Genomic DNA, 15,550 nt, shown 5'->3' on the forward strand with positions numbered 1-15,550 from the left:
TATGGGTCTGGAGAGGTGTACTGCAGCTAGACTCTTCCCTGGGTCCCATCAGGTAGATTCCAGTAGGTTTGAGGTCATTAGTATTGATTATTACAGCCCTGGTGTTGCAGGATACAGTGGGGTTGTTACCCAGATGTCCCAGAGTGGAAGCCGGGAGTTGAGGATAGCAGGGTAGCCACCTGCCTGAAGCAGAAAGAAGCAATAGAGCACTCAAGACACTGCAGTTGACTGTGAGATACTCCAAAGATTAGAATACTAACATCAACAGTCTCAGTGCTGCAGGGCACAGATAGAACTGCCCACAGTAATGTAGCATGCAAAGGTGATTCTGGGGTTTGTGCCTGGGGCTCCTAGCACCACGAGCTAGGAGGTACAGAAGGCAATTGTTCAGGTTGGGTCTGGATATTTCATGGGCTTTGGTTGGTGCTAGCCTGAAGCAGCTGCAGAACTCCCCCTGGACCAAGCAGAGTGAGTGAGCACAACTCTAGTACTTATGTCCAGAACTCCCACATCGTAGCATGCGTGGTGTCTGTTCTCTGCCTCTAGATTGCCCTAACACTGCCTCTGGTTACTTCTAGAAGTAGCATGATTGCTTGCTATCTGCTGAATCAGAGCATAATTCAGCCAGTACTCTGCCATAGCCACATGAGACAGGTTCTTGGCAGGCAGAGAGGGAAAAAAGAATGCAATGGGGCTTCTCCTTTTTGGAGCAAAATAGCCACTCACACCAAAATCAGCTGCCCTGGCTGTACTTGAAGTCAGTGGGGGACAGCGGAATTCTTCCTCAGTGAAAGCTGCCAGGGGCATTGCCACAGCAACTTCTTCCTACCTTCTCTTCTGAAGATGACATTTCCAAGCCAATAACCAGCTGCATAGATAGTGGGTGGCCTGGTGTGGTTATCTGCACTGGGATATGTGTCCTCTTTCCTCTCCAGCCCATGGATTCTCTGTTCTATTCTGTCACTTCTCCACTGAAAAGATCTGTGTGTCAATCATGTGGGAAAAAGTTCCTGCTTATGTTTTTCGGTTATCTTTCTGCGGATGAGTCCAGTGCAGCTTCTCACTACTCAGCCATTTTGGATCCATCTACTTTTTAATTTTTAAAAAATTAATTTAAAAAATTAGTTTACAAATTAACTTTAAAAAAGCTGCAGTCACTTTTTACTTTCATATTTAAAAGGTGTATATATTTGTTGGAAAGGAAGAGTTACAGAGAGGCAGAGGCAGAGAGAAACAGAGAGGTCTTTCATTCACTGGTTCACTCCCCAGATGTCCAGAATGGCTGGAGCTGCACTGATCCAAAGCCAGGAGCCAGGAACCTCTTCCCGGTCTCCCATGCAGGTGCAGGGGCCCAAGGACTTGGCCCATCTTTCACTGCTTTCCCAGGCCACAGCAGAGAGCTAGATCAGAAGTGGAACAGCCAGGACAAGAAACAGCACCCATACGGGATGCCAGCAGTGCAGGCAAAGGCTTTACCTACTATACTACAGAGCCAGCCCCAATTTACATGTTTTTTTAAATATTTTATTTATTTATTTGAGAGGCAGAGTTACAGACAGAGAGAGGCAGAAACAGGAAGAGAGGTCTTCCATCTACTGGTTCACTCCCTAGTTAGCCCACAATGTGCCCAGCTGGGCTGATTGGAAGCCAGGAGCCAGGAGCTTCTTCCTGGTCTCCCACACAGGCCCAAGCACTTGGGCCATCTTCCATTGCTTTCCCAGGCCGAAAGCAGAGAGCTGGATTGGAAGAGGAGCAGCCAGTCAGGAACTTGCACCCATATGGGATGCTGGTGCCACAGGTGGAGGCTTATCCCACTATGTCATAGCACTTGCCCATACTCTCTCCTATTTTAAATACTAGCATTATTGATACAGTAATTCACATATTTAGAGCATTCACTTGAATGTTTCTGAGTATATTCTGAGAGTTATGTGAGCACCATCACAATATATTTTAGAACATTCTTTCTCGGCACAGCGCGCCAGCCGAAGCGGCCTTTTTTGAGGGGTGAACCAACAGAAGGAAGACCTTTCTCTCTGTCTCTCTCTCTCACTGTCCAACTCTGCCTGTCAAAAAAAAAAAAAAGAACATTCTATCATCTCTAAAAAATCAGTACCCATTAGCAATGATGTCACTTCCTCCTTTAACTGTTTTTCTAGGCCATCACTACCTACTATCTGTCTCTATACCTTTGCCTATCCTGGACATTTCCTATCAATGGAATCATAAAAGAATACAAGGCCTTTGATGGATAGTTTTTTATTTAATATATTCAAGGCTCAACCAACTTACGGTGTGTATCAGTATTATTGCTTTTTCACTTTTTAAAAATTATTTTAATTTTCACTTGACAGATAAATTTGTACTTTAAAAACTTTTCATTCACATAAAGAGAACAAATTTTATGCATTTCACAGGTACAATTCCAAGAAGATAACTATACTTTGCTCCTCCCCTCTCTCCCTCCCTCCCTCAACTACCTTCCTTCTCTCCTTTTTTTCCTTTAATTTTTACAAAAACATAATTTTTTTTTTTTGACAGGCAGAGTGGGCAGTGAGAGAGAGACAGAGAGAAAGGTCTTCCTTTATGCCGTTGGTTCACTCTCCAATGGCAGCCGCGGTAGCACGCTGCAGCCGGCGCACCATGCTGTTCCGATGGCAGGAACAGCCATCCTGGTCTCCCATGGGGTACAGGGCCCAAGCACTTGGGCCATCCTCCACTGCACTCCCTGGCCACAGCAGAGAGCAGGCCTGGAAGAGGGGCAACCGGGACAGGATCGGTGCCCCGACTGGGACTAGAACCCGGTGTGCCGGCACCGCAAGGCGGAGGATTAGCCTAATGAGCTGCGGCGCCGTCTACAAAAACATAATTTTAATCCACCCTATGATCACAGGTTTAGTACATCACTAACCGTAATATTCAACAATTAAAAAGTAGAAAGACTACCGTTCCACAGGAGCATAAACAACCATCAAAAAAGCTTAGTGAAATAAGCCTGTCCCAAGACTTGACAAATATCATATATATTCTCTGATATGTGAGAGTTAGTGTAGTGTACAAAAAAAGTATAATAATGAACTGCCCACTCTGCCTGTCAAAAAAAAATTATGTTTTTGTAAAAATTAAAGGAAAAAAAGGAGAGAAGGAAGGTAGTTGAGGGAGGGAGGGAGAGAGGGGAGGAGCAAAGTATAGTTATCTTCTTGGAATTGTACCTATGAAATGCATAAAATTTGTTCTCTTTATATGAATGAAAAGTTTTTAAAGTACAATAATGGACATCTTGCAATCTTATTTCTATTTATTGCCAAAAATATTTTAAACATTTTTGGAATACTTTCACATTCACAGAAAATTTGCAAAGATTATATGTGTCCTCTTCAGTTTTTCCTGATGTTAACATGCTAATCAGCCACGACACATGACAAAAACTGGAAACGCCATTAACTAAACCAGAGATTATTTGGGTTTCATTTCAGAAAATAACTGTTTGTTCTTTTCCAGGATATAATCCAGGATATCACATTGTATTTAGCTGTTTTGTCTCCTTTTCATCTCCTCTGCTATCAAATCTTTTCTAATTGTTTCCCCTGTTTTCTATGACCTTCAAACTTGGAGATATCTTATAGAATTTCTCTCAATTTGGACTGGTCACATGATGTATCTTCATGATTATCCCAGAGTAACTTAACTTTTTATAAGAAAACCATGGAGGGGGGCAACATAGAGACACTACCAAAGAAATTTAGAGATGCAATGTGATCCTTATCAAAATACCAAGGGCAATTTTTACAGAACTAGCAACAACACGCTAAAATTCATACGGAAACACAAAAGACCCCAAGTCGTCAACGAAATCTTCAACAATGAAAACACAGGCTGGGGCATCACAAGACCAGGTTTCAAGACCAACTACAGGCCCGTCATAAACAAAGCAGCCTAGTCCCCGCACAACAATGGAGAAATTAACCCATGTATCTACAACCAGCTAATCACTGACAAACGAGCTAAAATAATTCCTTGAGGGAAAGAAAGTGTCCCCTACAAATGATGTCGGAAATTAGGATCTTCATATGCAGAAGTTTGAAACTACACTATTTACAGCCTACACAAAAATCAACTGAGAAAAGATCAAGAATCAAAATTTAACATCCAGAATCATCACATTCCTAGTGGGAAACACAGGGTAACACTGTAATATACTGGACTAGGCAACGACTTCTTGGATAAGACTCCAGAAACACAGGCAATCAATCAGAGGGAAGAAAATAAACAAGTGAGATCACACAGGAAACAGTCAACAAAGTTAAGAGGTAACTGATAGAATGGAAGAACAGGCAAAGGATAGGAAGGGGCCATTTTCAAAGATGAAATGCAAGTGGCCAACAGAGAAATGGAAGAAAGATGTTCAACGTCACTGGAAACCAGGGAAATGCACATAAAAACCATAATGTGGTCCCACCTCACCCCTAGATGGAGTGGCTATTATCCAGGAATCAAAAAGTAGAAAATGGTGGCAAGGATGTGGAGAAAAGGGTTCTCTAATACATGGGTGGAGCGAATGCCAATTGGTACAGATATTGTGGAAAACACTATGGCGATTCCTCAGAAAACTAAAGCTAAAGCTAGCAGATGACCACGCTATCTCATAGAGAGAAACCTTCCATCGGCTGGTTCACTCCCTAAATGTCCAAAAGGGTTGGAGCTGGGCTGGTTTGAAGCCAGGAGCCAGGAACTTCCTCTGGGTCACCCCTGTGCGTGCAGGAGCTCAAGCACTTGGGCCATCCTCCACTGCTTGCCCAGATGCATCAGCAGGGAGCTGCATCAGAAGTTGAGCGTCCAAGACTCTACCTGGTGCCCAAATGGGATGTCGGTACCACAGGTGGCAGCTTTGTATGCTATGCCACAGCACCAGTCCCTCACATATCCTTTTGCTATGACTCCTTCTCTTCTGAGTCTTCCTTCTCATTAACACTAGATTCCTTTCTGTAATTAGTGTGCTCCAGACTCATCATCTATTTTCCCTGTCCCAGTCCTAGAATCAGTTTTTTCTCCAAGGATCACTGCTTCCTGTGATTGGAGGATAATATTTGAGCACTAAGACCTGAGCTCTGAGTGCCTTGGTTGCTATTGGGGTGTTACTGCAACTGACCCAGTCTATGCCATCTGTGCCCACTCATGCACTAACCCATAGTTCAGAAATATTTCTGTATCTATTTGCATGAATATTCAAGTAGCCAAGAGTTCCTGCTGCTATTTCAGACTCAAACCCAGAAACACAAGGTTCAATCTAATCTCTTATTTTCAATTTGTTGTCTGCGACTAAGAAATTAGGTTTCCAATTTCTGCAACTGAATTATTTGTTCAAACCACTATTCATGTAAATTAGTTTCAGAATACTAATTTCTACACCATGAGAAACAGGTTTACTAACATGGGTTCTTTTTGTTTCTAGCCTTTTATTACCAAATAGATCTCTGATTATGGTTGTGCAGGTTTGAATTGGGATATCTGATATGCTAATACCTTACCTCAAGGCCTCTAAACATAGCTTAGAAAACTTAAGTATATATTTATGTATTACAAATTATATTTTTGGGGCCAGCACTGTGGCATAGAGGGGAAAGCCTGCAGGGCCGGCATCCCATTTGGGTGCCAGTTCGAGTCCCAGCTGCTCCGCTTCCCATCCAGCTCTCTGCTATGGCCTGAGAAAGCAGTAGAAGACGGCGCGAGTCCTTGGGCCCATGCACCTGTGTGGGAGACCCCAAAGAAGCTCCTGACTCCTGGCTCCTGGCTTCGGATTGGCGCAACTCATGCCATTGTTCCGAATTAGGGAGGGAACCACTGGATGGAAGACTTCTCTCTCTCTCTGCCTCTCCTTCTCTCTCTGTGTAACTCCGACTTCCAAATAAAAAAATAAATCTTTAAAAATTAAATTATATATTTAACTTATAATCATTTTCTCTGTTAGCACTTTTTCAAAGTATTTCATGTTGGTATTTGACATCAGTTATAAGGAGACTAAGTCCTTGCAGCTTGCTATGGTTCATGTGCTAGAGCCCTGGGGCTCTGTGTGGTGGGATCTTTACAAGGTGGGGCCTCGTGGAAGGCAGTTAGGTCACTGGGGACAACACCTTTGGAAGGGGATACTGCTGGTCTCGTGCGTGGACTTTGTTCTCCCCAGAGTAAGGTGTTACATACGAAGAGCATGAGCCTGCCTCCCCAGCCCCACCCGCATTTCAGATCTCTTGTGACATCATTCACACAGAATCCCACCACTATGAAGCCATCTGCATGAAGTCCTCAACAGACTTGAGCGAAGCAGACACCCAGCCTGAGGACCTCCAGAACTGTGAGTTAACAAATCTGTCAGTTTCCTAAGTACTCAGTCTTGGATATTTTGTTGTACTGACAGAATGCAGACAAACACATGATCTTACTTAACATCGGGGTGAATAAACGAACTCAAGCTTCCTCTCCTATATCTTCAAGGAAAAACTCATCTAAAAGCAACGGTAAAATTATGTCAATGTTGTCACTTGATGCTCTAATAAGCTGATTCATCTCCATCTTGGTAATTGGTCTATTTAGGATTTCTGTATTTTCATGTCTCAATTTTGGTAAACTGTGTATGTCCTGAAATCTATACGTTCTTCTAGATTTTCCGCCTTGTCAGCACATAGCTGCTTGTAGTATTTCCTGATGATTCTTTTAATTTCTCTGGTATCTGTTGTAACACCTCCTTTCTTAAATTCTGATTTTATTAATTTTGGTATCCACAAACCACCTTTTCATTCGTTTGGCCTATACGGTATCAATTTTCTTTTTCTTTTTTAGGAAAACTCCAGCTCTTCATTTCACTGACCTCTTGCATCATTGACTGTTTCAATTTGTTTATTTCTTCACACTAATTTTAATTATGTGTTTCTTCACACTAATTTTGGGTTTGGTATGTTCTTGCTTTTCTAGATCTTTAAATCCATTGTTAGATCATTTATTTGATGCCTTTCCAGTTTCTTGATGGAGACAAAAGTTGCCATAACCTTTCCTCTTAACACTGCTCCATTCCATAAGGTTTGATATGCTGTGTTTTCATATTCATTTATTTCTAATAATTTTTTTATTTCTCTTTTCATTTCTTCTAAGACCCAGGGTTCATTTCAAGAGCATGCTGTTCAGTTTCCATGTGTTCACAGACTACATAGGGATTTCTTAAGTTGTTGATTTCTAGCTTCATTGTATTGTTGTCAGAGAAGCTACATGGTAATATTTAAATGTTTTAAAAATTTGTTCAGACTTGTTTTATGTCCTAGCATGTGATCCATCCCAGAGAAAGTTCTAGAATGTGTGTTCTGTAGCTGTGGGATGACATGTTCTGTAGATAACAATTAGATACATTTGGTCAATACTGCAGATTAGCTCTGTTGTTTCTTTGTTGAATTTTTTGGTGCAGTTGATCTGCCAGTGGTGAAAGCGGGCATTGAAGTTACCCAGTATTAGTGTATTGGAGCCTATGTCTCCCTTTAGTGTCACTAACATTTGCTTTAAATAGCCACGTGCTGCAGCACTGGGTCAAATACATTTACTATAGTCACATCTTCCTGTTAAACTCATCCCTTCATCACTGCGTAATAACCTTGTTTGTCTCTTTTCACAGTCTTTGTCTTTAGGTCTGTTTTGGCTGATGTTAGGCTACTTCTGCTCATTTTTTAAAATTTCCTTTTGCAGGCAGTGCCTTCTCACATTCTTTCACTATCAGTCTGTGTGTACCTTTGTTGATGAGGTGTGTTTCTTGTAGGCAGCATATGGATGGATCATGTTTTTTAATCCATTCAATCAGTCTGTATCTTTTAATTGGAATAGTTAGGTCATTTACATAGAAGTTTATTGTTGATCAGTAATGACTTGTCCTGACATTTTTCTGTAAATATCCTTAGCATTTGTTTTTTAATTTCTCTTGTGCTTTTACTAGGAGAGCATTATGCTGAGTGAAATAAGTTGACTCAAAAAGAAAAAAGTCACATTTTCAATGGTATCTATTACTTAGTATACCGTTAAAATTTATTATAGATGAGCAAAATTCATGCCTTTGGATTTTGTAATTGTTTATAGCCCTACTCTATATTCCTGCTGAAGAGTGGCCCATCTATTTTCACTCGTTGAACTCTTTATTTAGTGGCACCTTGAGCCTTTTGACTATAAATTTAAAAATAGATTATCACAAAAATTAAAAAGATACCAGGGGGAAGGGAGGGGAGGGAAATGGGAGGAAAGAAAGTATCATTATATTCTCTGAATTCTATCTTAAAACACATAAAACATGTTCTCTCTGTATCTTTAAAATTGTAAATTAAAAAATTAAACCCTCAAAAAACCTTCTAAGACTAATAGGATACAGTCTTTGAGAACTACAGGTACACAAAGGCTTCTTAGACTCAGCATGATTCATAAAAGGACAAAGTGGTGTGTTTGTCACAATTAAAATCTTCTGTGAAAGCCCTTGCTTAAAAAGATGAAAATTATAATTAATGATATGGAGAAAACAGCTGCAAATCACATGTCTAAGCAAGAACTTGTATTTAAGATACGTAAAGGACTCTCAAAACGGAAAATTTTAAAAGCTTGATTAGGAAATAAAGGACATGCATAGAAATTTCAGAATGAGGCTACACAGACAGCAAAGCAGCACACAACAACATGTTCAATATTACCCATTAAGAAAAGAACATTTATGTCATAACACAACATCAATCTGTAAAACATCAGAGTGGCTGAAACTGAAACAAAAAGCAGTGATAGAGGAAAGGCTGGAGAGGACGCAGAAAACCTGGAGCACTCATGTGCTATCGGTAGAAGTGTTAAATGCTAGAGCCACTTAACAGTGGGCAAGGTCTTAAAAATCTACCTCAACACACAAGAACTAACCGCACAATTGCCCTACAACTCAGCAATTGCACTCTGCAGCATGTAGCCCTGAGATACGAAACCTTTTTCTTGAGTGAAGAATCTTGAATGTGATTTACAGTAGTTTTATTCACTATAGCCTCAAACTAGAAATCCTACTGTTCTTTAGCAAGTAAACAGCTAAACAAACTGCGATATGTATGCCATGGACTACCACTTGATTAGGGGTACAAACTGCTGATACAAGAAACAACATGGATGAACATCAATGAATTATACATGGTGAAGAAAAAAATCTCAATGGGACAAGTATTACAGTATTTCACTTACTGAATAATCACGGAATAATTTATAGACACAGCAAACAAGATTAGCAGCTGACAGGCATTAAGGATGCAGGAGGAGCTGTGGCTGTGGCTGTAAATGGGTAATAGGAGGAATCTTGTGGGGGAAAGGAAAGGATCTTGATTGTGGTGGTGGTCATGTGAAGCTACACCTGATGAAATTACATGAAGTTATGCGGGAACACACATGCACACACGCTCACATACAACTGTCCGTTTAATGAAATATGAACAAGTGTTGTGGATTGTACCAACGTAAAATCCTGGGTTTGTTGTCAGTCATACCAAAATTTGCAACTGTTGTGCAAGATGTTTACACTGGGAGAGGCTGAGCGAAGGTTGTTCATTTCTTCAAACTTTCTGTGAATCTATAACTGTTTCAAAATAGAATGCTAAAAAGAAACCCAACAGGGTAATAAGCAAAACTGGACAGGAAGAAGCAGAGATGAAGAGATACATTCTACTGGAGGACAGCTTGGGATAAGTTTTATTCAAACCATTTATGTTTTACTCAAACATTTTATAGAGAAATCTTTCTTTGGGGACTTCTAACTATAAACAAGGAACAAGCTATATGCCTGAAGTTGTTCATGGTATTATTGCTTAGTTAAAAAAAAAAGAAAAAAGGAGATAATCTAATTTTCCAGAACACATGAAAGAATGAGTAACATCAAAAACACGTGTACTCAGTGACATGCCAGCTGTCATTAAATGTGATGATAAAAATAAAGTAGCAGAATGTAAATACTTTCCAGCTGGGGGGAGTGTGTTTAGCCTAACAGATAAGATGCCCACAACCCATACCCAAGGATCTGTGTTTGCATTCTGGCTCCACTCCCAGTTCTAGTTTCTTACTAGTGCATTTCCTGGGAGGCAGCAGAATTTGGCTCAAGTAGTTGGGTTTCTGCCATCTGTATGGGTGACATGGATGGAGTCCCTAGCTCCTGCCTTCAGCCTGGACCCGTGCCAGGCATTGTTGCCCCTTGAGGAGAGAACCAACAGATGGGCAGCACTCTCTCTCTGGTTTTCAAAACAAATACATAAATCAAAGTGCATATTAAGAAAGGTGAAAAATTAGGATACCCGACAGTATGCATTGCCTTTATCCAAAACAGTGGGGAGTAGAGGGAAATGAAATATATGAGAATGCATATATGTGCAAAATCATCATTAGAAGACATTGTAAAATAATGGTGGCATCAGGTTCAGTGCATGATGTAGTGGGTTAAGTTGCTGCCTGCAACACCCACATCCTATATGGATCCTGGTTGGTTCCTGGCTGTTTCCCTTCTGATCTAGCTCCCTGCTAATGCATGCTGGAAAGCAGTGAAGGATGGCCCAAGTGCTTGTGCCCTGTACCAACGTGGGAGAACTGGAAGTGGTTCCTGGCATTGGTCTGACCCAATGCTTGCTCCCTCGCTCTCTCTCTCACACGCAATATATTTATATATATTTATAATTATATAATTATATTATATAATAATATAAATATAATTTATATATATATAATTATATATATAATTGCCTTTCAAATAAAATAAATAAATCTTTTTTTTAAATGGCGGAGTCAACTATGGAATAAGCCTGATGGAGAAAAGCGGACAAATTGGTAATTACATATCTTAGACAGGTTTTACCTAAAAGTTCCATATGCAGGGACAACTGTTGGTTCTGGGTTTGAACTCCAGCCAGCATGCAAGGTTGAAGAAATGACTGAGAAAACCCTGGCCCTCACACGTTGTCTTTGAGGGAGAAACCTCCAGGTTGCAGTGTAGGATGTCACTGTAAGATGTCCAATGCAGTTTTTATTTGGTAATTTCTGAGTCTCATTTTGACTGCAACAGAGTGGCTTGAAAGACTGAGGGGCTGGTGCTGTGGCATAATGGATAGAGCCACAGCCTGTGATGCTACCATCCCAATTCATGTCCTGGATGCTCCACTTCTGATCAGAAGTTCATTCTCCCTCTCCCTCTCCCTTTTCCTCTCCCTTTCCCTCTCCCTCTCTCTGTCTCTCTTCCTCCAAGATGTATTTATTTAAAAGGCAGAGGTACAGAGAGACAGATGCAGAAGAGAGAGAGAGAGAGAGAGAGAGAGAGAGAGAGAGAGAGAGAGAAAGAGAGAGAGGTCTTCCATCTGCAGGTTCACTCCCCAAGTGGCCACATGAGTCAGGAGCTTCTCCCAGATCTCCCACACAGGTGCAGGCACCCAAATACTTGGGCCATCTTCCACTGCTTTCCCGGGCTATCACAATGAGCTAGATTGAAAGTGGAGCAACCAGGTCTTGAACTAGCGTTCATATGGGATGCTGGCACTGCAGGTGATGTCTTTACCCACTACACTACAGTGTTGGCTCCTTGGCAAATGCAGTGGAAGATGGCCCAAGTGCGTGGGTCCCTGTCCCTGGCACCTGTAAGGAAAAGAGAAATGAAGCTCCTGGCTCCTGGCTCTGGACTGAACCAGCACTGGTTGTTGCAGCCACTTGGGGAGTGAGGAACTTTAAGGAAGACATCTCTCTCTCTCTCTCTCTCTCTGTCTCTCTGCCTCTCTGTCTCTGTGTCTCTCAATCTCTCACTCTGTCCGTGTGTCCCTGTGGCTCTGATTTTCAAATAAATACATATTTTATAAAAAAGAACGACTGAAAATTTTTTCAGGATGAAATGACCTGGGCAGTTAAAATTTTCCAATCCTCTGCAACATCTCATGTGAGATTCACTGTTACACCTCTCTGAATCCCCAAGCATGCCTTCTTCAAATAAACTGGTATCTTTCACTTGAAGAAGACACAAGGAACAAAGACAGGGTGCCTGCCACCTTGATGAGACCAGCCAGATGCTGTGCCAGATGTAGGAATCCCAGACTGAGGAGCACAGTCACTGCCTTCCTGGAGCCAGTGCTCCAGCCAAGAAACTACAGACAGCAATCAAACTCTGACAAAATCCCCTGAATAAATTCTGACCCAGAACTAGCAACGAGAGATACTTGACTCCCTAACCAACTGGCATGATGATTTACGTTAAGAACTAGAGAGAAACACCATCACATGCATCCTGTTCCTTCAGGAGATAACAGATTTCCCCTTGCACATGAAATTCCTTCCGTTTCTCTGGAAAAACAATGGAAGCAAAAAAGGGAATGAGCAGAAGGAATGACAATGCATTTGGCCGGATGTTTTGTACTGCTTCCATCATCCCCATGATCGCACAGTGAAATCTTTGAGGTCACATGAGCTCAGGGCAACCCTTCACACAGCTGAAAATAATTATACTGTTTAACATTACCCAATTCTGCCTCTGAGTTTAATTCCAAAAGGCTAAAAGATGGCACGGAAACTGCTCCAAAATCAAGTGGCTCCTACAGCACTACCTTTGGATGAGCTGAGTACAGGGGAATCAGAAACAGATTTCATCTTCTTTTCAACACATGTGAACCTAAAAGCAAATGGAGCAGTAATTGCCAAACATATTCTAGGAGAAGCTTGGTCCAGTGTACCTCTCCATCTAAGTCAGTGAAATGACTTTTGAATCCATGACGGATCCTATTCAATACGTGGCAATGTGGTGAATTTTGCCTTTTCTCCTTTTGAATTTTTCATTCCAGATTACCCCGTATTTTAAGACCCACGCTTCATGGATGACTATTTCATTGCTTATGATTTCCTGTTGAATGCCTGACACTTAAAGACTCCTGTATTAGCATTTCCTAATTTGGGGGCTGGTGCACTGGCATGTCTGCTTAAGCTGCTGCTTGCATCATGGATATCCCACATGGGCACTGTTTCTAGTCTGCTTCATTTCTGATCCAGCTCACTGCCTACGTGACGGGGAAAGCAGTGGAAGATGGCCCAAGTGCTTGGGCCCCTGCACCCATCTGCGATGCCCGGAAGAAGCTCCTTACTCCTGACTCCAGATGGGCCCAGCTCCAGCCATTGCAGCCATTTCGAGGGTGACTCAGTGGATGGTAGATCTCGTTCTGTCTCTCCCTCCCTGTCTGTCACTCTTGCGTAAGTATGTGCCCTTGTAAAAGGGGAAATTTAGATAAAGGCAGAATCACAGGTGAGGACTAGCGTTTCTGGAACCACAAACCAACAGGCTAGCCAGATTCTTGGGGTGAAGTCTGAAACAGATCCTTCCTGAGCAACTCCCAATGCAGGATGTCCCTGTGATATTGGACCTCTCCCCTCCAGAATCATGAAAGAATACATTTCTATCCATTGTGCATTATTTGTTATGGCAGCTCTATTCAACGAATGGCAGAGATTAAAGCCACCATGCCCCCCACTGTTTCCTTAAGCACTAGCTGTGGTGAAAGCTAGAGAGAAAGTCCAAAGAGGGAAAAGGTGCAGAACTGGGCTTCCTGAGGTGGAGGGGCAATGGAAAGGCATTGACAGATACAAAATTCAGATACCACTGACCGCATCGGTCGGTCCCATAGTAAACTATCAAGGATCATAAGGAACTGAACTGATTTCCATGGTTTTGCCACTGCTAACCTACTAAATGCAGTCTTCCCACACTGGCATCACTGAACATCAGAGTTGGTCAGTTTACTTGTGACCTAACATTCTTCCACTAATTTTTTATTATCAGTCTCTTATTTTGAAAGAGCTATATCCATTGGTTCACTCCCCAAATGCTTGCAACAGCCAGGGCTGGGGCAGGCCAGCGTCAAGAGGCATGAACCCCATTCACGTCTCAAAGGGGATGGAAAGTACTCAAGTACTTGAGTCATCCCCAGTGGTGTCTCAGGTGTTTGAACTGGCAGAAACCTGGAATCAGGATTCAGAGGCAGAATTCAAGCCCAGGCAATCTTGTATGGGATGCAGGAGTCCCAAGTGGCATCTGAATTGCCACACCAAAGACTCACCTCTCTTCACAACTGTGATTTTGTTTTTTCTGACAGACAGCAGTTTTCTCCACCATGTAAGTCAAAGTCATGCAGCCTGGCGATCCAGGAGTTTTCTGGGTATTTGGGGACTAAATCAGCAGTTGGAAAACATCTCTTGTATCCCTCTTTCTCTTTCTATCTCTGAAGTAAAACTCAATTTTAAAAAAAAGGTAGAAGCATCAGGACTAGTGCATGCATGAATTCACACATATTCACACACACCCTTTGTAAAGTATTCTTTGTAAAGTATTCATGCCCTTTATTACTTCCTGTTCCACTCTACTTACTTGCTTCAGGACCTCAAATTTTTTTTTAGCTATGGTGATACCAATAGTTTTAAAACAAACACATTGGAATGTATATAGGAGAAGGTAGGTGGCAAGGAGGCTAACGAGTTTGATTTATCTGAATAAACTGTGGGAAAAAGAAAGCAGTGTTTATAGAAAATGATGTATGACAGCCTCCTTTGAAGTCTTTGCTAACACAGAATTACACCAAATTATTAATCAAAATGTTGTATTCTCTTAGTCTATGGTCTTTGGAGACACTGCACAAAATAGTATTGTGAGTGCAAAGACATTCTGGCTCAATTTTAAAAAAATCTATTAATATAAGTATTTCAGATTTCCTATATTTCATAGGTAGAATTCTAAGAGGATAACCATATTTTCCCACCTCTCTCTCTCTCTCTCTCTCTCTCTCTCTCTCTGTGTGTGTGTCTCTCAATCTCCTTCTGAACTTTTCTTTTTATTTCTTTAATTTTAGCAAAAACTTAATTTCAATCTAATTTATAGTCACAGGCTTAATGCAACACTAGCCATAATATTCAACAAGTGAAAAACAGACCACAGTTCTGCAGGAGTATTTCGAGGCTAAAAGCAACCATCAGATCACAAGATTTCTGTTTCATTCCTACACATTTGTCGTGTTCTATGTTAACTGCAACAAGTTTGTTGCCTTATTACCTATGTGCAAGTTGAGGACCTGGGAATAAATTCCCACAGATAGATATTGGTTAAGTTCACTCTCAACAGTCCTACATTATTAGGAAATAACCTTTTCTATCACAGAAAAACTTCATATTCAATAAAAATTACCCAACATTTATGAAGAGAGAAGTGGAAACAAAGGCAGCACATCATAATTTTACTCACAATTCAGAGTGGTTGTGCACAGAAATTTCTTCTGATGAATTTTCCTCTCGAGGACTCTTGGTATTTTATAAAGACTTCTCTTTATTTTACTTAATGACCCAAGCAATCAAGGCACATTAATGTCACATTAATGACTGGGAGCATGGATGGCTAGAAACACATCTCCTATCACTTATCTGCAACAATAAAGAGTGGAGAAAATACCTGATGTGTGAATTTGTGGCTATACAACACATATGACCATTGTTGAAACTCAGCAATCACAAC

This window comes from Lepus europaeus, chromosome 16 (genome assembly GCF_033115175.1).
Source record: "Lepus europaeus isolate LE1 chromosome 16, mLepTim1.pri, whole genome shotgun sequence".
Classification (NCBI taxonomy): Eukaryota; Metazoa; Chordata; class Mammalia; order Lagomorpha; family Leporidae; genus Lepus; species Lepus europaeus.